Source organism: Leptonychotes weddellii, chromosome 5 (assembly GCF_054177405.1).
Source record: "Leptonychotes weddellii isolate Sample4059 chromosome 5, ASM5417740v2, whole genome shotgun sequence".
NCBI lineage: Eukaryota > Metazoa > Chordata > Mammalia > Carnivora > Phocidae > Leptonychotes > Leptonychotes weddellii.
Genome location: NC_138373.1, coordinates 91,566,847 through 91,591,816, shown reverse-complemented (window position 1 = coordinate 91,591,816; position 24,970 = coordinate 91,566,847). Strand labels below are relative to the sequence as shown.

Genomic DNA, 24,970 nt, shown 5'->3' with positions numbered 1-24,970 from the left:
CTGAGCTCGCCCATGACTCAAGAGGCAGTTCGCCTCTCTATGGACTGCAGCTCCCTGTGCATTTCTGAAACACTAAACCTCTTACCAGAAGTTCTGATATAACCCTTTTGTTTTTATTAAGCCATTAAAAATGTAAAAAGGCAAACAAATTTGTCAAGCCCTAGGCTCTAAGGTTTATTTTAGCAAAGAATTCAGTTTTATCTTCTTTCAGTGAGAATTTTCAACTCTTCCTTAACTTTCCCCATCTTTTCTGATTTTTAACCTAAGTCCTACCCGATTATAAATCCCATCCATCTGGGAAACACAGGATAGTTATGACAACTTGGGTTATTGCCCCTGATTTTTCCAAGTGTAATACCTAACAGTTTATTCAAATATACATTTACTTAAAGCCTAGATTTTTTTTTTTTTGGTATCCTTGCTGCTTTGTAATTAGCACCTTCTGTCTTGCTGAAAAAACCCCCTTTCAAACTATTCTGAGATTTTTCTAAATTTTGTTGTATATTGAATATACACAAAGAAAATTTATAACAAAATATAAGCAAAAAAAAATCAAAATTAATTTCTGTAGTTTAAGAAAAAGACCATGACCCACTAGCATCAAAAGCTTCCGTTTGCCCTTCCTTTGTCCTATCTCCCTCATTGCACCCCAATACCTCCCCAAGTAAACGCTATCCTAAATTTTGTATTTACCATTTTCTTGCTTTTTTTTGTAGTTTACCATATACATATGTATTTGTAAACAATATACTGTTCAATATTGTTTGTTTTTAAAGTCTTAAAATGGAATCATTCCATACACACTCTTTTGCAATTTGCTTTTTTAACTCAACTTCACATTCCTACAATGTATCCATTTTGCTTGGTATAGCTGTAACTCATCTTTTTTCATTGCTATAGTCTACTGAATAAATATATACCTCATTTTAATAATCCATTCTCTTGACAATGGATAATTGGATTGCTTCTAGTTCTTTGATGATATAAACAATGTAGCTCTGAATATTCTTGTGCCTATCTCCTAGGCCAGTCCTTCTCAAAATACATGTGGTGAGTAACAGTTTTATTTCCAATCTCTAGTGGACTAACGCTTTTATAAAATATAATAAAAATAAATTACTTTAAGCATACTCCTACCATATGACCTAACTGTTCCACTTGTATTTATTTACCCAAATAAATGAAAGCATGTGTCCACATAGAGATTTGTATGTAAATGTTTATAGCAACTTTATCTGTAATAGCCAAAAACTAGAAACAACTCAAATGTCCACCAATAGATGAATGGATAAACAAATGTGGTATAGCCATACAATGGAACATTACTCAGCAAAGAAAAGGAATGAACCACTGACACATGCAATGACATGCAAAATAATTATTCTGAGTACAAGAAGCCAGACAAACCCAGAGTGCATACTGTAAGATTCCATTTATATGACATTGTAGAGAATGTAAGCCAATCAATAGGAAGCAGGTGAGGGTTGCTCTGAGTTGGGCTGGGGGTTGTTGAGGAAGGGGTGTGTAGGGGCAAAAGGGAGGGATTACCAAGGGGCATGAAAATATTTTAAGGACTGATGGATATGTTCATTATCTTGGTTGTGGTAATGACTTAATAAGTGTATGCATACACCAAAACTGAACAAACTGTTCACTTTAAATATGTGCAGCTTGTTGTATGTCAGTTATACCTTAATAAAGCTGTACAAATATAAATCACTAGAAAAATGTGAGACGAAAAATACAAAATATAAGCCTCAATTATTTTTTAAGACTGTTTTTTTAAGAGCAGTTTTAGGTACACAGCAAAACTGAGAGGAAGGTTATGGAGATTTCCCATTATTCCTTGCTCCCACATATGTATAGCCTTCCCCACCAGAGAGGTACATTTGTTACAATCACTGAACCTACACTGATACATCATTATCATTCAAAGTCCATAGTTTACATTAGGATTCACTTGATATACTTTGTGTAGATTTGGAAAAATGTATAATTTGGAAAAATGTATAATGACTTATATCCACCTTTATAGTATCAAACAATTTACTACTCTAAAAATTCTCTGTGCCCTGCCTATTCATCCCTCCTCCTCGCTAGCCCCTGGCAACCACGGATCTTTTCACCATCTCCATAGTTTTGCCACCAAGAGTGCCATATAGTTGGAATCATACAGGATGTATTTAGCCTTCTCAGATTGCTTCTTTCATTTAGTAATATGCATGTAAGTATCCTCCATGTCTTTTCATGGTTTGATAGCTCATTTCCTTTTAGCACTGAATAATATTTCATTGTTTGGGTGTACCACTTTTTATTTATCCATTCATCGGCTGAAGGACATCTTTGTTGCTTTCAAGTTTTGGCAACTATGAACAAAGATGCTGTAAATATCCATGTGCAGGTTTTTTGTGGGTATGTTTTCATATCCATATTCCTTTGGGTAGATATCTTAAGGACCATAATTGCTAGATCATATAGCAAGAGTATGTTTAGTTTTATAGGAAACCACCAAACTGTCTTCCAAAGTAGCTGTACCATTTTGCATTTCCACCAGCAATGCATGGGAGTTCACGTTGCTCCATATCCTCACCAGTATTCACTCAAGCAATTTTTTAAACTTTAAATTTAATAGACAAAATTATATTTCAATAAATTTAACCAGAACAAACATAGCATAGAAGAAAAAAAGGATTACAAAAGGATTATAAAAAGTGTACCATTATTCACTGTGTTATTAATATAAACTATATTTATCTTGGTACAGACCTGTAGGAAATAATTTGCAAACCAGTGCTGGTTCCCAGATACACACACTTTGTATAGCATTATCCTAAGTCACAAGTGCAAAAGTTTCTCTCTAATGGTTCTCAGCCCTAGTGGCCCATTAGAATCACCTGGAAAGCTTTTGAAAAACACACACACACAGACCCCATCTCCAAATATTCTGAGTTAACTGATTTGGGACAGAGATTCCTAAACATTCTTGGTTTAAGGTACATCTGGTGTCTCAATAATGTTTTCATAGCACCACAGGACAAAAGAAATACTGAACAATTCCTTTTACTAAATAAGTGTTTATGGGGCGCCTGGGTGGCTCAGCTGGTTAAGCGACTGCCTTCGCTTATGTTAATCCTAACATAAACTATGGACTTTGAATGATAATGATGTATCAGTGTAGGTTCAGTGATTGTAACAAATGTACCTCTCTGGTGGGGAAGGCTATGCATATGTAAAATATCCCATGGTCTTCTGTGAGTTTGCAGTGGTGCCTCTGGGCACTTAGGCACACGAGGTCTGGGGTATCCACAGGTCTGGGTCATGATCCCAGAGTCCTAGGATCGAGTCCCACATCGGGCTCCCGGCTCAACGGGGAGCCTGCTTCTCCCTCTGACCCTCTCCCCTCTCATGTTGTTTCTCTCTCTCTCTCTCAAACAAATAAATAAATAAAATCTTTAAAAATATATATAAATACATAAATAAGCGTTTATGTCCTAAGAATGTAGTCACTGTTTGAAAAACTAGTGTATGTAAATTTAAAGAAAAAATAATATTTTCATTTCATTCTTAAATAACCACAATTATGTACTAATAAGATGTGTGCCCCCACTGGGCACTGCACAACTTCTCAAACCTAGAATCAGATTGGACCCTGTCATCCTCATTTTCTGTTCCACATTGATTTTCATATGGCATCTGCTTTTTATTAGAGCAACAATTGAAAACCCAGCTTTGCAAAATATTGCACAAAAAAAAAGAATAGCTCAATCTAATATTGAAACTGTGAACTGAACTATCTTGAGCTCGTAGTTCACACAGTGTCAAAAGAAGCCACATAGTGTGTTCCCCTCAAACATGTAAAATATCCCATGGTATTCTGTGAGTTTGCAGTGGTGCCTCTGGGCACTTAGGCACACAAGGTCTGGGGTATCCACAGGTCTGACATGCTCATTTCGAGATTCTCATGTAAGGAAGGGCTGAGAACCATGGCTCTAGGGTGTGGGCCAGGAGCTGAAATGGCCAGGTTGTAGATGACATACAGCCTCAGCTCTTCCCAGCAGGGCTGCAGAGCATTCCAATGTTGCTGCAGATTCACTGTCACCAGCGGCGTCCAAGAGTTCCTATTGCTCCACATCCTTTTTCTTGACTTTTAGACTCTGAAGCTTTTTTACCACCTGGTGGTTTCATTTGCATTTCCCTGATTACTAATGAAGTTATGCATTTTCATATTTTATTAACCATTCCATTTCCATTTCTGTGTAGTTTCTACTCAAGGCTTTTTTCATTTTCAACAGAGTGCATTTTCCCCCTTTTATTAATTTGTCAGTTATATGCATGGCAATTATCTTCCCTGCTTGTTTTTTCACTCATTTTACAGTGTCTTTTTTTCCTTCTCTTTAAAGAGGGGGTGAGGGGCAGAGGGAGAAGGACAGGCAGACTCCGTGCTGAGCACGGAGCTCGATGCAGGGCTAAATCTCAGGACCCTGAGACCACGACCTGAGCAGAAATCAAGTCAGATGCTTAACTGACTGAGCCACCCAGGCACCCCTACAGATCTCATTTTCTAAAGGACGGGTTCCTGTTTCCTTACTATTTGTTAGTAATAAGTATGGCAAATATTTTCTCCCAGTTTGTGGCCCCCCCTCCCATTCTTTCAGTGATGTCTTTTGATGAAATAATGTCCCTGATTTTAAGGCAGTCCAATGGCCAATCCTTTGCTCCCTGGCTAGGACTTTTCATGTCTCATTTAAGCCTTCCCTCCTCCAAGGTCATAAAGTTATTCTGTATTTTCTTCCAAAAGTTTAAAAGTTTTGCCTTTTACATTTAAGTCCCTTAATCTACTTGAGATTGATGTTTGTGTACGGAATGAAGTACAGATCTATTTTAATTATTTTCTATATATTATATATTTCTATATAAATAATCAATTTCCCTAGCACTATTTAATGAATTGCCCCTCCTTTTCCGCTGATGTCGAGTGCCAAGTCAGCCATAAATCATATTGGCATAAGTGTGCCTGTTTCTAGGCTATCCCATAATACTCCACTGATGTTCTTTGGGTACGGAAGTGAGGAGCAGTTCCCCTGAGAAAGAAGGCATAGCTTACATCATCCAGACCCTTATCATTGTGATTTAAGCTTTGAACTATCTGCATCAAACAGGATGTCATTACTAATGGCAATCTATTAAATGAAAATGCCATACTTTGTAGGAAAGGAGCAAATCCATATTGATTTTGAAATTTAGCCAGTGAATATATAAAACCTAGGTTTTTCTTTCCTTTATGTAAGGAATATATACAATTATTAAAGAAAATACAGATAATCTCAAAAAGTAGAAAAAGAAAAAAAGTTACACTTTTCTTCCCCCACCCCCGCAATTTAGGGCAATTAAGGACCTCCAAACCCTTGCTCACCATTGCCTACGGGGCCCCTTGAGGTCTTTAACACGTGTTTTACTCATAAAGGTTTAGGCCTCAAGCTAGGATCTAGTCTTCTTCCCTGGTGAACTTGGCTCACCCAAAAGGACTCCACCTGCCCAGGATGGTGTCCACCCACGCTTCCTCCTCTTTAGCTCTCCTTGGGTTCTAAGTATTTTTTTGTCATAAGAAATCTTGAGATCAAAAGTCTTAGACAACCACTGTCCCCTAGCTGATGTATACAGTCAATCTTATTTCTGATGGCTCACTTCAGCCTCATTTGGCTGGGTTAGAAGCTAGTCTCTTATTATTATGGCTATCACAGTCCCAAGCAAGTTACAGAGACTTTAAGAATCAGCATAAGGAAAAATATACATGCTCAGCAAGCAATCTCTTCTGAGACTGCTTGCTTAGCAGAATATGTCTGTCCAGAAACAAAACTCAAATGCACACATTTTATGAGTATTACAACCAGAAAGAAACTCTTATTAAACTTTTTAATAGATTCTGTTTTTTGAACAAAACATGTATAAAATTCAGGTAAAAATTTTTTTCTGGGTCCTATCCAATGAGGGTCTTAGTCTATTAAAATGTAGATAAAAGGAATTTAACTTCTTAAGTCATCCTAAGCTATATTTTGGGTCCCTAAGTATAAAAATAATAAATTTTACATTCCTTTTCCTGATTAAAACTCAAACCAATATCCAGTTAAAAAAAAAAATTTCTTTTTGCTAACTTTCCCTCCCTTCCCTTTCTCCCTTTCTGCCACCCTTCCTTCCAAAAAACATTCATTCAGAATCTATGCATTTAGGTACCAAATCACTGGAATATCAAGGCCTTGTTTTATTGTATGAAGAAACCTGGTGGTTTTGTTTATAGCCAGGTTTTGTATAAAAACAAGTCTATCCCCTTGGGACGCCTCAGTGGCTCAGTTGGTTGAGTGTCTGACTCTTCGTTTCAGCTAAGGTTGTGATCTCAGGGTCTTGAGATTGAGCCCCACGTTGGGCTCCGCGCTGCCCGGAGTCTGCTTGAGATTGTCTCTTTCCCTCTCTGCCCCTCCTCCCACTCACACTCTAAATATATAAATAAGTAAATAAATAACATCTTTTTAAAAATCGTCAAAACCACAAGTCTACCCTTTTAAAGAACAACTTGTAGACAAAGCCATTCAGTTGATTCAGCTCAAGAAAATGAACTGAAATTAGCTCAGGCAGTGACCTCACAACAATCCCCCTAATTAAGAGGGATCCCCGAGAGGAGATTATTCCTACTTAGGACTCAGAAAAGGAAAGCTTTGTTTCAGAAGAAAGAACTGAAAGTAGAAAGGAGGATTTCATTCAATCCCGAAAAAGGATTATCTCACACTCTATCTTCAGAGAATAAATACAATAGGCTTTTTTGAAATCTAAAGAAGAAAGTAATGAGGGAATATTCCTGATCTTGCAGCTAATAGCAAAAAAGCAGTATTGACAGGGAGTTATCAATATGACCTAGATTTTCTTAAAACTCAGTTGTGATTAGGATATAAGAGAATAAATCAAGTGACTTTTGTTTTGTTTTTTTTTTTCTTTTGTCCTTTTTATTTTTATTTTATTTTATTTTATTTTTGGATCAAGTGACTTTTATTACTAATCAAGAAAAGAAAAATGTTTCTTGGACACATTATTTCCTTTCCTCCGTACATGGGCCTTTATGTTCTTATTGGTTCACAAAGTAAATAAACCGTATGTTTTGAGTGTGTCTTCCTGTCTTCATGTAAAGTAATGTGATCCTTTACTTGGATTTTTAAAAATCACCCCAGCCTAAAACACTACTTATAATGCAAATGACATGATTCACTACTTTGTAGTAACCTGCCAAAGTCACCAGCTGGTCAGTGGTGGAGCCGGGATTCAAAGCCCAATACCCTGACGCCAGCGCCTGTGCATTAGGTATTCTGCGCTATGTATAGCAGAACTGCAGCGAGAAATCAGAAATGAAGAACCTGATAAGAAGCATTAGTACGATAATATGAGACTTTTATTCTGAACTTGTAGGAAGTTAGGAAATACAGAAGTAATTCAGGCAGAGTAAGATATGAGCTTGTTTAGGCCAAACCAAAGTGAAAGCATCATCTAGCTATCTCCGCCCTAGTTTGCTGTTGTGGAAGGGCCTGTGAGTTACCTAATCAATATCCACCCTTCCCTCCCCTTCACAAGAAATGCTGACATTATTTGGGTGCAGTGGCCCAGCTTAAAGACTACTTTTCCTAACTTTCTTGGTTTCTAGGGAAGTTCAAGGAAATGGAAGCAGAAGCTAAGTAAATGGAAGCCAGGAAAGCTCTTTCAAAGGGGGCTGATTCAGTTGAGAGATACGCACTTTTGCCATTTCATTTTCTTCCAGTTTGGAATATAGACATGATGGCTGGAGCGCTAATAGCATCTTATGACCACAAGGAGACTTTTGGCATGTAAACCAGCACTAGGAGAAGCCTGGGCTCTTTGTGACCACAGAATTGCCACACCAGGGGCACCTGGGTGGCTCAGTCGGTTAAGCATCTGCCTTTAGCTCAGGTTGTGATCCCAGGGTCCTGGGATCGAGCCCCACATTGGACTCCTTGCTTGGCAGAGAGCCTGCTTCTCCTCTCCTTCTGCCTGCCACTCCCCCTGCTTGTGCTTGCTCTGTCAAATAAATAAAATCTTAAAAAAAAAAAAAAGAATCACCACACCAGCCTTGAGCTACTTAGCTCTGGACTTTTATGTTTAAGCCACTCCTATTTGAGTTTTCTGTAAAATGTGGCTGAATTCTAATCCCAAGTGATATAGTGTCTTACATAATTTTCTAACTTTTAATTATCCTCAAAACTTTCTTTCCAGAAATTTACAAGAACTCTTAATAAATTGTATTCTAATTCACAATAACCTCCTTTCTGCCTGACATTTATTCCTCTCTGTAATTCATCTCTACTAGACTTATATTCATGTCTTTATGAATTCATAGCATTACAGAAAACCTTGTTAACAGAAAACCTTGGAATATCAGTAAAGGTAGAAATGAATAGTAGATGCAAAAGTCAACAGCTCAGCCTGTGATGTAAAAGGGAAAAAAGATCATGAGAAATTAAAGTTAAGAAATTTGTCTAGAATCACCAGTCCAGTAACTGATGAAGCCAGGGCTCAAACCTAAAGGCTCCTTTGGGATGTTGGTCCTAAAGGGAACCACTGATAGTGAACTGGCAAGAAGAAAGTGGAAAAAGCTTCCGGTTGAAGGTGATTTAGCAAAAGCCTTGAGGGAGAAGGAAGGAGGTAGACAGTACTTATTTACAGGCCATCAGAAGTCATGAGATAGAAGGGTCATTTTAAGAAAAACAGACCTTGGTGCAGTACTAAAGCAGATTTGGTGAAAAGAACCAACAGGGAGGTGTGAAATCAATAAGTAGGCTTAGAGATGCCTCTCAACTACCAGCATGGGGAAGATGGGGGTGGGGAAACAGATGAACAGGTAGGGTATTCAGACTGGCCTACGAAAATGCACAGTTGCTGGTGTTTATTACTAAGTCATGCAACATTCATCCCTGACCCTGACCCTGGCTGTGAAGAATGTTCAGTCTCCTCATTATTTTTTTTTTCAGTATTTTTAGAGCATTTGTAATATATATATTACTCCTATAATCATTCTCCTCTCAAAAAATTTTTAAGAAGACTGTGAGAACTTTAAAGATATTTGGTCCTCTCCCCAAATTCATTATTAAAAAGGATTGGGGCAGGTGGGGGGGGAATATGACGCGTGCTTGTTACTCAGAGATTTGTGTTAGGCAGTCAGTCATAGCCCGTTGATGCAGGTGAAGGCTAGGAAGAGCCATAATACCTAGGACTTAGAGATCTATAAATCCTAACCTGTGCTGGATGGAGGCTCTTTCTTGTCTTACTTATGGCTCATCTGTATCTTGTCATCATAAAAGTGTCCTCACTACTCTGTAATAAGTTACCTTGAGACATCCAGACTTCAGAAGGCTAACTCTATCTCTTAGGGAATATAGTCATAAACTTTGAAGCTATACATACTAAGGGGCTGTCAAGGAAGCTGTCCTCAGCCCTCTATATCTAACATCCTTGGCCAAGAGCTTAAATTCCTCTGTCAGTAAGAAAATATGAAGACTTTCTGGTTTCCTCCTTTGGGCCTGATCTGTAATAAGATGATAACCACAAACAGATTCTTCTCTTCAAATCAAAACTAATATGAATTTTTCTACCATAGGCCCAAACATTTCCACCCCAACTCTAACCTGCATCAAGGCCTTTAACTTTAGGGAGAAATGAGAGAAATGGAATTTAAGATGGCAGATATTAAAGATAGAAGTAAAATCTCAGGAAGGAAAAGATGCTTTGTTTTTTTATGACTGATGGCTTTTCCTGAGATGAGTAAGTGTGGCTGGAAAACTTCTAACGTCTAGCTATACATGGATGGTCTGCCAGATTTTATTTTTTTTAAAGATTTCATTTATTTATTTGAGAGAGAGAGAGAAACAGCATGAGAAGGGGGAGGGTCAGAGGGAGAAGCAGACTCCCCGCTGAGCAGGGAGCCTCATGTGGGAGGCGATCCTGGGACTCCAGGATCATGACCTGAGCTGAAGGTAGTCGCTTAACCAACTGAGCCACCCAGGCGCCCCTGTCAGATGTTATTTAACCCTCAAGCTCAGCTCATGCTTCTCTCTGATTTGCCTTGTGCCTCACCACATCTCCAATTTAACATTATATCTGATATCAATAGGGCAGGGGTGGGGAGTCGGGGGGAGAGGAGTTCAGGAAGGGAAAGAGAATATAACAGGTGGTCAACAGTGGGGTGAGGCTCAGGGAAGGTGAGGTGGTTTGCTTTGCACATTATTTGGCCATTTCTTTCCATTGAAAATCAAAGTATCCTTTTCAGTCTACATCAAATGACCCCACAACAAAATGGCTATGTCAAAGCAACAGAATGTAACTGTCACAGGACTTTTTCTCAGGGTTATTCCTTCTTAAAGGCACATTACATTCTAAGTTCTAACTCCATATCCTCAACAACCTGCTTTTGGACCCATGTTTGAATCTCCTAAGGTAAAACTGTGACTCTGAGGACAAAGCTTTTCCTCCCAGACTTCATGAGGAAATAAAAAGTATAAATTTGAAAATACTTTAATTCAGCCTTAGTAAAAATTAAAGAGAGAACTCATGAGTAAGGTACTGAGTGAGAAATTTTGAGAAAAATAACTTTATAGTTATTTCTTAAATAATACAGGTTATTTAAGAATTCAGGAAGGGTCAAAAATATGACAAGTTGAGAAGTATTTTTCTTTGGGGGTTTTAAGAGGACATTGAACAAAGAATACTTAAACAACAGGCACAAATTTCTGCTTTAAGTTTAAATTTGCACATGCTCTGTCTCTTGTCAAGCTAATTAAAAAAAATATTTTACTTATTTATTTTAGAGAGGAGGAGCAGAGAAAGAGGGAGAGTCTTAAGCAGACTCTATTCTGAGCGCTGAACCCGACATGGGGCTTGATCCCATGACCCTGAAGTCACAACCTGAGATCATGGCCTGAGCCAAAACCAAGAGTTGGATGCTTAGCTGACTGCACCACCTAGGGGCCCCAAGCTAATAAGTAGCTCGTAAGTGTTGGGTAAGTAATGTCAGGGAACCTCTGTATTATGTTATTTCAAACTATTAAGGGTTGGGGCACCTGGCTGGCTCAGTCAGTAGAGCATGTGAATCTTGACCTCAGGGTCTTGAATTCAAGCCTCATATTGGGCAAAAGATTACTTAATTACAAAAAAAATGCAAACTATAAAGGCTTTAACCTGGAACCTTAAGACTATGTACATTTGTTACAGAAAACTGTATCTCTCAGAATGTATTTTATAGACCAATTCTTGTTTACATAGAGTTGTAAACTATGTTTAAAATAGAAAATTGATTTTGCTCACTCACCTTGTTATAATTAACCCAGTGTCTATGATCTCAGTATTCTTGTTATAATTAATCTCACCAATGTACAAACTATGTAGAGTCTCATGCTAGTCAAGAAAAATACCTAGACTCACATACTAAGATATTTTTTCTCTCAATTAGATAGTAAAATAAAATAGCATTCACAGTAGCTTCATTTTCAAGACCATAATGCATAATGTCATTCTGCTACATACCTGTCAAGCTGTTTGCCCAGATGAACAATACATTGTTCCATTAAGAAAGCTGTTTGCCCAGAGGAGCAAACTGTTTGTCCTGATAAATTGATTTGCAAGAATTTCCTAAAGGAAACAGTGAAGTTATTTATTAATTTACTGTCTAATCTTCCTGGGCAAGAATTTCCTGGAGCAAAGAGTTAAGTCATATTGACATGGGTGGGATCAGTTCTAATACATCCCATTCCACGTGTTAAGTAGCAAATGGTTAAGGAGAAAAAATATGATTGACATAGAGGAATATTCAGTCACAGAATTTTAAAAGTTGGTGAGTAGTCTAAGCTCATAAGTAAACTGTAGAAGAAATTGAGACCCAGAGAATTTAAATAATCTACCTAAATTCATATAGCAAGCAACCCAGAGAATTTAAATAACCTACCTAAACTCATATAGCAAGAGAGTGGACAACAGAATACAGATATTTTGCTCTGAATCCAATATTCTTTCTATTACATGACTCAGCTCCTGTTTTGAAATGGACCTTTAAACACAGAGAAATGTAGAGTCTTTCATAATACCTGTAAGTGGTTTCTGGGATCACAAGCATCTCCACAGATGTCATATAGAGATTTAAGCAAAGGCATAGCATTTGCAAAGTTATCAATTCCTAACACATCTTACATACTTAACAATGAAGAAATTTAGAAACTTAAGACTGTGAAGTCTTCTCCATTTTAAATTTATTTTATGTCAGTAAAGATCACACTTACACTTTGGCAAAAATGTCCATTCCACCATTTGTTCTTCTGCACTGTATTTGGAATCTATTAACATGGACCTTCATGTCAACTTGTACTAGTAAAGAACTCTGACCAGTGCTCTAGTGTCAAAACTGTCACCAATGAAACTCTATATGAAGGTACAGATCTGTGATTCAACAGTCTTACACAATTCACAGCACTCACCATAGCACATACCCTCCCCCCAATGTCTGTACCTCTGAAACAGATAATACATTATATGTTAAAAAAAAAAAAGAAGAAGAAGAAGAAGAATAGCAGGAAGGGAAAAATGAAGGGGGGTAATCGGAAGGGGAGATGAACCATGAGAGACTATGGACTCTGAGAAACAAAGGTTCTAGAGGGGAGGGGGATGGGGGGATGGGTTAGCCTCGTGATGGGTATTAAAGAGGGCACGTACCGAATGGAGCACTGGGTGTTATAGCAAACAATGAATCATGGAACACTACATCTAAAACTAATGATGTAATGTATGGTGATTAACATAATAAAAAAAGGAAAAAAAAGAAACACTATATGAAGATGTGATTACTTTCTGCTCTTCATTTTTATGACTCTCAGTCATTCAGAAAGTGTCTAATTTAGACAACATGTTGGTTTTATGTTTAGATGGCTGAAATAGTGGAAAGATTTATAACACATCAACAGCCAAAAGCTTCCTACTGTCTAAAGCTCTGTGATCCATTATGGTAGCCATTAGCCATATGTGGCCATTTACATTCACATTAATTAAAATTCAATAATATCTAAAAATCAGTTCTTTGGTCACATATTCATATTTGTACAGGAGAAATCTATGTATACTTTCAGAAACTTGGGGGTATGTCATAGTTGGCCACTCTACTATAGAATGTATATAACCCTAGTAAATGTGCATCATTAAATAAACCATAAAGCAAGGGTATATTTGTCAGAATAGGGTAACACAGGAAGAAGCAACAGTAAAATCTTAGTGTCTTAAGACAATAAAGGTTCATTTGTTCTATTCCATAGTTCAAAGTAGACATTTCTGGTCAGGTGGTTCTCCTGGCTACATCTCCTTGGATGACGGAGATGATTGGAGCAGTGATTTGGAGAGGCAGGCTCCTCTGAATTCACTCCAACAATAATGAGAGGAGGGGGGATTTTACTAGATGTTTGGGAGCTAGGTCTTGTCTCCATAGTCACTGGCCATAAGTAGTCTTTTGGCCCCACACAGACGCAAAGGGGTTGAGAAAGGCTATTTTCCTGTAAGCCCCAAAAGAAAATGAAATAATGTGATTGAATACAGAGGGCTGTCTTTGCCTGAGACGTCAGCCAACATTCAGACCTCATCACACAAACAGATGTGTCTCAAGATTTTGTAAGTAGATGGTATCACTATTCAAAACTATTCCTTGCCTCTCACCATGAAGGATTATACATCCCTGCCACATTGATGCCAGGCTTGGCTGCATGACTTGCGGTGCCCCTCTTTGCAGAACTGCACAGCCCCAGAGTGGCGGTCTGACTTGATTTGTAAAATGTGTGTGGCATGACATGTGCTACTTTCAAGCAGGAGCTTTAAGATACATTGTATGTTTCCACTGTGGGTTTTTTTTCCCCCTCCGCTAAATGATAAGCAAAGTCTCAGAGAGGGGCTGCTCCTTTGGCTCATGTCTCAGAATGACAATGACATGGAATAAGTCTTAGTTACCTACAATAGATATAGAGCATGAGAGATAAAACTTTGTTGTTACAAGCCCCTAAAATCTGGGGGGTGGTTGGTTACCACAGCATAACATAGCCTAAGTGACTAACAAAGTCTCAAAACCATAGCAGTGGATGTGGCTCTTTAGAAGCATTATAAATTAAGAATAGGAATGCCTTGATTTGTGACTAATAATGAAACATTCCTATGACTGGTAGAGAAGGTGCCAAAAGCAAAAATTTAAGTTAGGCATGACCTTTACTTTGGACTTTTTTACTTCTAAAATTACTTCCCAGGTCCTGAAGGGACCCTATCAGTGGCTTGTAGATGGTGGGGTCCCTACTTCCCCTGCCAGGTAGTGAGGCTGTAGAAGCGGCAGGGTGCCTGGGGGTGGATCTGCTCCTCTGTTTGTTGGCACGATTGGTTATTTACCTTGCATGTGCAGGGGTAAAGAGACTTCCATGTGGACAGAGCTTATACATAATAACACGTTCTTAACAAATGACTACAAATAAACTTCTGGAATTCAACAAATCATATTGAAAAAAGGCAATATTTGTTCTGCAGGAATGTAGCTAATAGGAACTAAGTTGACTCTCTATATAACTCTATTAATATATAACATATAACTAACTTGACATAACTTTTCTTTTTTTTATTTTTTTTAAAAGATTTTATTTATTTATTTGAGAGAGAGAGAATGAGAGAGAGAGCATGAGGGGGGAGGGTCAGAGGGAGAAGCAGACTCCTCGCTGAGCAAGGAGCCCGATGCGGGACTCGATCCCGGGACTCCAGGATCATGACCTGAGCCGAAGGCAGTCGCTTAACCAACTGAGCCACCCAGGGGCCCCGACATAACTTTTCTATTAGACCATAAAACATGTTTCATGAATTGAAGAAAATTTAGGTTTCATAAACTGTCCATGTAACAATGAAAATCAAGAAAGCAAAAGTTGAAAATATCTAGCTTTCTAATTCATCTACCTATTTTCCAAAGTTTCAGGTAAAAGGAGTCCTATGCAAAAGGATTTCCGTCATCCTTATTTTGCTTTTCTGAAGTCTAAATTCCTTTGCTGTGATTTTAAGCAAATTTTCATTAGGTCCTCACCTAGGATGGAAAAAAATCATCTTCCATACAACATTTTAGGCATAGTCAATTACTGACTATTCAAGGCCATATACTAGCAAGAGATGAGTGTACCATGAAATTAAACCAATAAAAGTTCTCCTTGCAAGGCACTGCATTAAATACCATCACAATTTAGACACTTTACAGTGACCTAAAATATCAGCTTTCTTCAACAGTCCTGACTATGAGCATCAATATGGTTCTTTTTTAAAAAAGATTTTATTTTTAAATCATCTATATACCCAACATGGGGCTCGAACCCACAACCCCAAGATTAAGAGTCACATGATCCACCAACTGAACCAGCCAAGTACCCCAAGATGCTAAACCATCATCTGACCTTTCAGCATGTCATAATCTTTTTTTTTCTAAGTAAGCTCTACACCCAATGTGAGGCTTGAACTCACGATCCTGAGATCAAGAGTCATATGCTCTACTGACTGAGCCAGCCAGGCATCCCCAATATTGCTCTTTTAAAACTAACAGCAAGGGGCGCCTGGATGGCTCAGTTGGTTGAGCATTCACTCTTGGTTTCCGCTCAGGACATGATCTCATGGGTCATGATCTCATGGGTGGTGAGACTGAGCCCCACGTTGGGCTCCGCATTCAGTGGGGAATCTGCTTGAAGATTCTTTCCCTCTGCCCCTCCATCCACTCACATGCTCTCCCTCTCTCTTTAAAAAAAAAATAAAAATAAAAAATAAAAATAATAGCAAAATGGTGCAAAGGCCTATAAAAACAGAAAAATAAGAAAATTAACACAGATTTTTTTCAACCCATTGGATAAAGCTCTGTGAATGATATTCATCAAATTTCATGATAAATCATAACACTTTTAACTCTCCTTCATTTCCAACCCTTATGTCAGTAAATGTTTTCTATACACAGTGGCCCACAGTGGGGACCACAAAGAGCCTTTTCCTTGGAAGTAAATCCTTTATTCAAAACAGAAATTTACATATAAAAAAAAATTAGGAAACTAAATAGAACATAAGATGTAATCATCTGTACCATAGGAAATCAAGTTTTTCTCCTTCCCATAAAATCAAAATGATGCATGAAGATATTTACCACCACCTTTCTGAACTTGATTGATAATGAGCAGTTTTCCATTCTATATTGATATTCTTTAAATTTCCTTTATTTGGAATAGAATAAATTTAAGTAAATCTAACAAGCATACACTGACAGTTTATCATTTATAGCAGCTAATTAAAAACAGCTGCAACACTAATTTTAGTAAACAGAAGGCATCTTTGAGCAATTACCATCACAATTCTGCCAGAACCAGGGTCTTACAGTGCAGACAAATCAGCAGATACTTCTTCCCCTACAATCTGCTGTGCAGGAATTTCGAAGTTTTGCTATGGCTTTTGCTAAATTGATGAAGTACATACAGACATAAAGAGAAAAATTGAATTGCACTAAAATTACATGGGTCAGTGTTTTGCTCTGTTAGAATTATAACAAGTAAATGTCAATTATAAAAGCAAAAGTTGCTACAATTTTGAATTATGTTCCAAAAGCCAGTGGGTAGAAAAATTATATTTTCTGATAGAATCTTCAACTTAGGTGAATTTGAAAATGTGTTAAAATACAATCCTTCATAAGATAGTACATAAGTGCATAAGATAACCAACAAGCTGTCTTACTGCATTTATATGCACAAAATAAAGGGCTCCTGATAGTAACATTTAATGATTTCAAATGTTAATTCAAAAAAAAAAGTCTAAAAATAATTGTTTTCTTTTTATAGCCAGAATTACTATACAGCATGACATTCAATATGACAATTAGTAAAGAGTGGGATTTTTTTTTTTATAAACATCTATTTAGTTCTTTTTAGTCTGTCTCCAAGCACTAAAATATACCTAAACTCATGATTCCACTGTAGAAAGTGATATTCCAACTTCTGGGTAAAGATAGATCGAAACATGTATTTTTACTCCCCCCCTTGAAAATCCTTTAAAGCTACAGTACAATTAAATATGTATCTATATTTCCACCAGAGAATGTGACAGGAGGTAATGTTACAAACTGGAATACACATGGATTAGGAGGAACTGGCTCCACAAACCTGGGAAAGCCAATGCGCCTTAATCAAGAACATTATTATAAGGATTAAATGAGATCATCTATGTTACAAAATATGCATCCAATAAATGCTAGCTTTTTTTTTTTTTAAGATTTTATTTATTTGAGGGCGAGAAAGAGACAGCACAAGCAGTGTGAGGGGGCAGGGGCAGAGGGAGAGGGAGAAGCAGGCTCCCCGCTGCAGGGAGGCTGACGCGGGGCTCGATCCCAGGACCCCGAGATCATGACCTGAGCCAAAGGCAAACACTTAACCAACTGAGCCACCCAGGCACCCCGCTTTTATTTTTAATAAGACGTTTACAAAGGGTGATCTTTCAGAAGATGGCACAGAGTTTCAAATTGGCAAGCCAGACGCCAGAAATGTTAGGAGGAACATATAACCTGCTAGGACCAGATGGGTGAATTACTAAAGGAAAATGCTCTACAGGCACACCCTCATTTTATTGTACTTTGATTTAGTGCACATTGCAGAGGTTGGGGTTGTTTTTTGTTTTTTTTTTAACAAATTGAAGGTTTGTGTGTTGAGCAAGTCTATCAGCGCCATTTTCCCAACAGCGTTTGTTCACTTTGTGTCTGTGTGTCACATTTGGTAATTCTAGCAACATATTCAAACTTTTTCATTATTATTCTATTTGTTAGGGTGATCTGTGCCAGTGATCTTTGATGTAACTACTGTAATTGTTTTGGGGCACCACAAACCACACCCATATAAGACAGTGAACTTAATCTATAAATATCGTGTGTGTTCTGTTTCATCAACCAAATGTTCCCCCATCTTTGTCCCTCTCCTCAGGCCTCCCTAGTCCCCAAGACACAATATTGAAATTAGGCCAGCTAATAACCCTACAATGGCCTATAAATGTTCAAGCAAAAGAAGTATCACACATCTCTCACTTTAAATTAAAAACTAGAAATAATCAAGCTCAGTAAAGAAGGTATGTCAAAAGCTGAAACAGTCCAAAAGCTAAGCCTCTTGCACCAAACAGTTAGCCAATTTGTGAAATGAAAAGTTTTTGAGGCTGCTCCAGTGAACACCCCAAATAAGAAAGGGAAACAGCCTTATTGCTGATATGGAGAAAGTCTGAGTGGTCTGGATAGAAGATCAAACCAGCCACAACATTCCCGTAAGCCAGAGCCTAATTCAAAGCAAGACCCTGGTTCTGTTCAATTCCATGAAGGCTGAGAGAGATGAAGAAGCTGCAGAAGAAAAGTGTGAAGCTAGCAGAGGTTGGTTCATGAGGTTTAGAGAAAGAAGCCATTTCCATAACATAAAAGTGCAAGATGAAGCAGCAAGTACTGATGTAGAAGCCACAGCAAGTTCTCCAGAAGCTCTGGCTAAGATCATTAATACAGGTGGCTACACCAAACAACAGATTTTTCAATATAGATGAAATAGTCTTCTATGGGAAGAAGATGCCATCTGGGACTTTCATAGCTAGAGGAAAAGTCAATGCCTGGTGCCAAAGCTTTGAAGGACAGGCTGGCTCTCTTTTTAGGGGCTAATGCAGCTGGTGACTTTAAGTTGAAGCCAGTGTTCATTGACCATTTCCAAAAATCCTAGGGCCCTGAAAAATTATGCTAAATCCACTCTACCTTTGCTCTGTAAATGGAATAACAAAGTCTGGATGACAGTACATCTGTTTACAACATGGTTTACTGAGTATTTTAAGCCCACTGTTGAGACCTACAGCCCTGAAAAAAGAATCCTTTCAAAACATTACTGCTTATTTACAGTGCACTGGTCACCCAAGAGATCTGATGGAGATGTACAAGATTAATGTTGTTTTCACATCTGCTAACATAACACCCATTCTGTAGCCCATGAAAAAAGGAGTAATTTCAACTTTCAAGTCCTATTTGAGAAATACATTTCGTAAGGCTACAGTTGCCATAGATATTAATTCTTCTGATGGATTTGGGCAAAGTAAATTTAAAACCGTCTGGAAAGGATTCACCATTCTAGATCCATTAACATCATTTTTGATTCATGGGAAGGTCAAAGATTGACATGAACAAGAGTTTGGAAGAAGTTGATTCCAACTCACATGGATGACTCTCAGGTGTTCAAGACTTCAGGGGAGGAAGTAACTGCAGATGTGGTGGAAATTGCCAGCAAGCTAGAATTAGAGCAGCCAAATAGCCAGAGAGCTAGAATCAGAAGTGGAGTCTGAATATGGGACTAAATTGCAGCAATCTCATAATAAGATTTTAATGGATGAGGAGCTGCTTCTTCTGGATGAGCAAAGAATGTGGTTTCTTGAGATGGAATCTACTGCTGGTGAAGATGCTGTGAAGATTGTTGAAATGACAACAAAGTACTTAGAATATTACATTAACTTAGTTGATAAAGCAGCAGCAGAGTTTGAGAGGATTGACTCCAACTGTGAAAAAAGTTGTACTGTAAATAAAATGCTATCAAACAGCATCATATGCTACAGAGAAATTGTTTGTGAAAGGAAGAGTCAATTGATACTGCAAACTTTACTTTCGTCATTGTCTTATTTTTAAAAATTACCACAGCCACCCCAACCTTCAGCAACCACCACCCTGATCAGTCAGCAGCCATCAACATGGAGGCAAGACCCTCTACCAGCAAAAAGATTATGACTCACTGAAAGATCAGATGCTGGTTAGCATTTTTTAGCAATATTTTAAAACCAAGGTATGTACATTTTTTAGATATAATGTTATTGCATGCTTAATAGACTACAGTTTAGTACACACATAAATTTTATATGCGCTGGGAAACCAAAAAATTGGTTTAACTCGATTTATTGCAATATTCACTTTATTGTGGTGGTCTGGGACCAAACCCACAGTATCTCTGAGCTGTTGCCCTTATTTTAGATTCCCCAAGTGTACCATGTACTTCCAGTAGAGCTAGGGCAACCTAGCCTAGAAAAACTTTTGCAGAAGAGAATGAAGGACACGAGAAAAAGTATATTTGGAAATCGGATAAAGAAAATGTGTAACCGCAGAAAACATCAAGAGAAAGGCCTAACTCCAGAATCCTATAAGTAAAATATGTACCTGGTGCCTATTATAAAAGCACCAGGTACCTCTAGATGAAAGGCTAAGTGAAGTAGAGACTCTTCAGGAAGATAGAAAGATATCCATCCATGAGGAAGAAGGAAAAGCAGACCCAGATAACATGTCTCAGTGGGTGACTGCAAGGTCTAGGGAGAAATCCTCAGGGTTCTTTAAGCAGAGCATTAAAGCTAATTAATGGGCCCAAGAGCTCAGGAGCAATGAAGTCTGTGTGCAGACTTCCTTGGCTATGCAGCTTCATAAGGAGAAAGAAATTAGCTTGGGCTCAGTGGTTAAATAGGGTTTTGCTGCTTTCCTTCTTTGCCTCGTACAAGGGGAAATCCTCCACGTTGAGTCCACTTTATTCCCACTACAAAGCTATGAATTACTTCAGCCTAATACACAATTTTCACATAAATTTAAAAAAAATCAGTATTATAGCTATGAAAATACCTTGCTTATTTTCACAGTTTTAGTAAAATTAGCATATTGGGAGTCAAAAAAGTAGAAATTTAGATTCCTTTCCTACTTAACTTACTGGTAGAGTTCAAGATATGCTACCCCTCAAGATATGCCAACTTGGCATGTTGAAAATTTTAAGCTGATGGAGTTTGAAAAAATGGCAGAAGTAGGAAAGACCTTCCCTCCTCCTCCCCATCTTCCACCCTAAAACAGGTCATAAAATCTTTATATGAGAGGTGCCTTCCCTACAAGGGAGGAAAGGAACATCCTTATCTCCAAAGACAAGGGGACACTGAGAAGAAGAATCCGAACAAACAGGCCTTGCTACGTCTCCTCTAGTTTACTTCACTAATCTCATACTCTCTGACCTATCAAATTTCTCCACAAATGCCCACTCTTCATCAAACTTAGCATAAAAATACTCAGGTTTAACAGTTTCTTCAGGGCTTCATTTCCTTATGAAGCCTTCCACATCACATAAAATTAACATTAAATATATCTGTATACTTCTCTCCTGTTAATCTGTCTTTCTGTCCAGTTTAATTCTCAGACTCAGCCAGGGACCCTAACATGATTGAGGAAAATTCTTTCCTCCCCTACACTGTCATATCATTAAATTTTAAGCACTGGCTAGTACAACAGAAAGAAAAACAATTTACCTCAAAATGTGTTTTATCTATTTTAAGAAGGGATTGATATTTTTCTGTCAGGTTCGACTTTAGCTAAAATAGGATTGATAAATATACCAATAATAAAAAATTTCTACTTTGTAATATATACTTCATCTAGATATTGATTTTCTCATTTATTTAAAATATAAGTATGTTCTTGGCATTGTTTCTGGTGGGAATGGCATCCGGAATCTGGTGTAAATGGCTTTCTCCACAGAACTGCTTCATCACTTGAGGTGCGGCCTGTTGTTTCTACAGAGGCACCAACAGATTACACAGAACAATGCAAAGCCAGGTCCCTCGACTATGTGGAATAACCTGATTTATTTACATTTCAGTGGCCTTTAGAGAATTATGAGGTATAACTTGTTCTTTTTGGTTAATAGTTTACATACTCCAAAACCTATCCCTACCATAAGTGGAAAAAAGTGGCTGCTCTGTTAAAAGTAGAGAACTGTGTAACTAAGGAACAGCTATGTTCCCTAAAATGAAGTGTGAAGCCCTTAAAGGAAAGTGTAATACAAAAGCCTCACTCGTTACTCATTACATCAGCTGGAAGGTGCTGCAGGGAGCGACTCCCAGGTGCCTAGTCTGCAGTGGGCCAGGATGGCCACGATGGCCAGCAGTAGTGACAGAGGAATTCCCTACATCAGCACCGGGGAGAGCAGACTGAGCTACACAGTCGGTTGCCACGCTTCTGGACAGTTAGAGACTTCATAGAACCAACAAGTGGCCACCTGCCTGACTTTTTAACATTACCATGAGATTCTTGCTTCTACGGCCCATCCACCAGATGGAATATCCTGGAGTAGAGTCTCCAGCTTGAATCAAAGCAACATTAATCAAATTCTAGTCAAATCAAATCCTAAATTCCCATACATCAGGGACTAATTTGCTGACCTAGCAAATAGATCAGTCTCCTTTAACACCAGTCCTGCCCTAGCTCACCTCTCTGTCCTTTTCCTAGAAACTTCAGCTTAAATCCCAGCAAGCATTGTGATCAAGCTGGTTAGGTACAACAGGCAAGCACCAGCACTGCAGTTGAGTGAAGAATACTTTCACCATAGCCTGCTGTTTTTAGAAGCTCACGCTTTGACCTCTTTAATGCTGTCTATTCTTGTATATGGGCTGTGTTCAATGGTGATTCCTTGAAATTATGAATCAGAATTATTCTGAGTGCTGAGAGTGACACATAGAATCTTAAAAAGTGATTCCTACCTTCAATCAGACTACTATCTAATTAAAGATAAGACTAAATCTCATGTAATACCAGGAAGCTATACCAAGAAGAGTATAATTTAGGTAATACAGACTACACGTACTATAAGTAATTCATACTTCCAGAAATAACTTCAGTTCTTTTTCCCTATTAGGTTAAAAAAATAAACAAAAAACAAACACCCATCATCACACAATCATATTAGCACAAAGTAGACAATCTGAATTGTCATTTAATACACATTCTAAACATATGTTTATCACTATTTTTAACAGCTGCAAAAAAATTCATTAAGTTAATCATTTGTACTGTTTCTAAATTTTATCATTATAAAGTTTTTGCAATATTATCTTACATATTTATACTTTTTTAAAATAATTTTCTTTTCAAAATAATGTTTTTATCCTTGTTTTGTTTTTTTTTTTAACTCAACTCCTTCCATTTCTCCTTAGACATCAATCCTCAGCCAGGAAATTGGGGTTAGTATCCCAGTGGGCATCTTTTGAATCTCTTCCCTTGCCTATAAGAGTGTAAACAAATATATACATGTTGTGTAAACAAATAGATATATCTCATAAAATTTGTATTATACTACCTACATTTCTCAGCAACTTGCTTATTTCACTAAAAACAAAAGACAAAAAACAAACCAAGATCAACAGATAAAGATCTAACTCATTCTTTTTGTTACTCATATAAATTCCAAGGCAGGGGAACCTGGGTGGCTCAGTCAGTTAGCATCTGACATTGGCTAAGTGTCCTGGGATAGAGCCCTGTGGTCCAGCTGCCCACTTGGCGGGGATTCTACTTGTCCCTCTGCCTCTCCCCCCATTCATGCTCACCTTCTCCCTCTCTCTCTTTCTCTCTCAAATAAAGAAATGAAATCTTTAAAAAAATAAAATTAAATTCTAAGGCATGAATGCATGATATGGATTTTATCCAACCATTTGCCTACTAATGGGCTTCAGATTTTTCTAGTTCTTGCCATTATACAAAATAATATAAAACTGACTTTGTATTAATATTGAGGAGGATAAGATTTAGCTTGAGTCTGAATCCAAACATTATGCTACTATTACTGAATACTTAAATTAAGTCTAAATAAATAGAAATCTAATATGTTGGGGGAAAATGCACATCTTAAGAAAAAACTCTGTTTTTTAAAAAGAGAATAATGGAAAATAAAGAACACATGCTATCTTTAAATTATTCTAGTTAAACTCTGAAAAACAGGGCACTTTCTTTTCTTCTCTATTATAAGGCATTATTGCCAGAAGCCACAGGCATTCAATACAAGAAACCTTTTTATGTATATGTAGTAAGCTTTACACTTTAAAGTTATAATTTAAGCATTAGTGATTGCTTTTATAAAGCAAATATCAACTCTTGGATTTGTCCATTTTAGAGGAGCATATGTTTTTTATTATAAATTTCTTTTCTTTTTAAGTTTTATTTATTTATTTGACAGCGAGCGAGACCACAAGCAGAGGGAGAAGCAGGCTTCCTGCTGAGTGGACAGCCTAATGTGGAGCTCGATCCCAGGACCCCAGGATCACTACCTGAGCCAAAGGCAGACACTTAGCCAGCTGAGCCAGCCAGACACCCCTTTTATTATAAATTTCTTAAAGGATGGCACTCTTTAATATTTATGCCATTCATACTCCTTTCTCTGTTGCTATACAAAATTCTGGTGTTTACATACCATTAATATAATGACCTGATAATTATAATGTTATTTCAAATTTACATGCTAATCAAGGGTAACATTTATTATTCAAGAACTCAATGTTCTGATTATAGGACTGTCTCACTTGGGGCGCCCAGCTGGCTCAGTCAATTAAGCATGTGACTCTTGATCTGGGAGTTGTAAGTTCGAGCCCCATGTTGGGTGTAGAGATTACTTAAAAATAAAATCTTTAAAACAAGAAGACTGTCTCACTCATTCACAATATAAAATCCAATTCTTATAAGGCATGAAATTAAGGAAAAATATTATAAGGCTATTCCAACATAAGGCAAGACTATGACTATTAGATCATAGATATATGACCTAATAATTGTATGCATTATTAGTTTTTAAAGATTTGCCAGATAGTCTTCCCAAAAGGCTATAGTAATTCACATTCCCTCTAATAAATATGAGTGTGTTCTTTTCTTAAAATTCACCAGTACTGAGTACTGTCACCCTCTTTGCTAATCTTGTGGATAAACAGCAGTATATCAATGTTACCTTAATATACATTTTCCTCATTAAAACTAAGGTTGAGCCTCTTTTTATGTTTGTTGGTCATTTGTATTTCCTCTTCTATAAAATCCTATTTCTATCTTCTGTCTTTTGTAAGATTT

The 24,970-nt window shown here is 37.6% G+C and overlaps 1 protein-coding gene across 17 annotated transcripts in view; it reads right to left on the bottom strand.

Moving 5' to 3' along the window:
• Positions 1 to 24,970, bottom strand: part of BICD1 (BICD cargo adaptor 1) — a 206,231-nt gene that overhangs the window by 121,715 nt on the left and 59,546 nt on the right. The gene's annotated exons all lie outside the window — the stretch shown is intronic.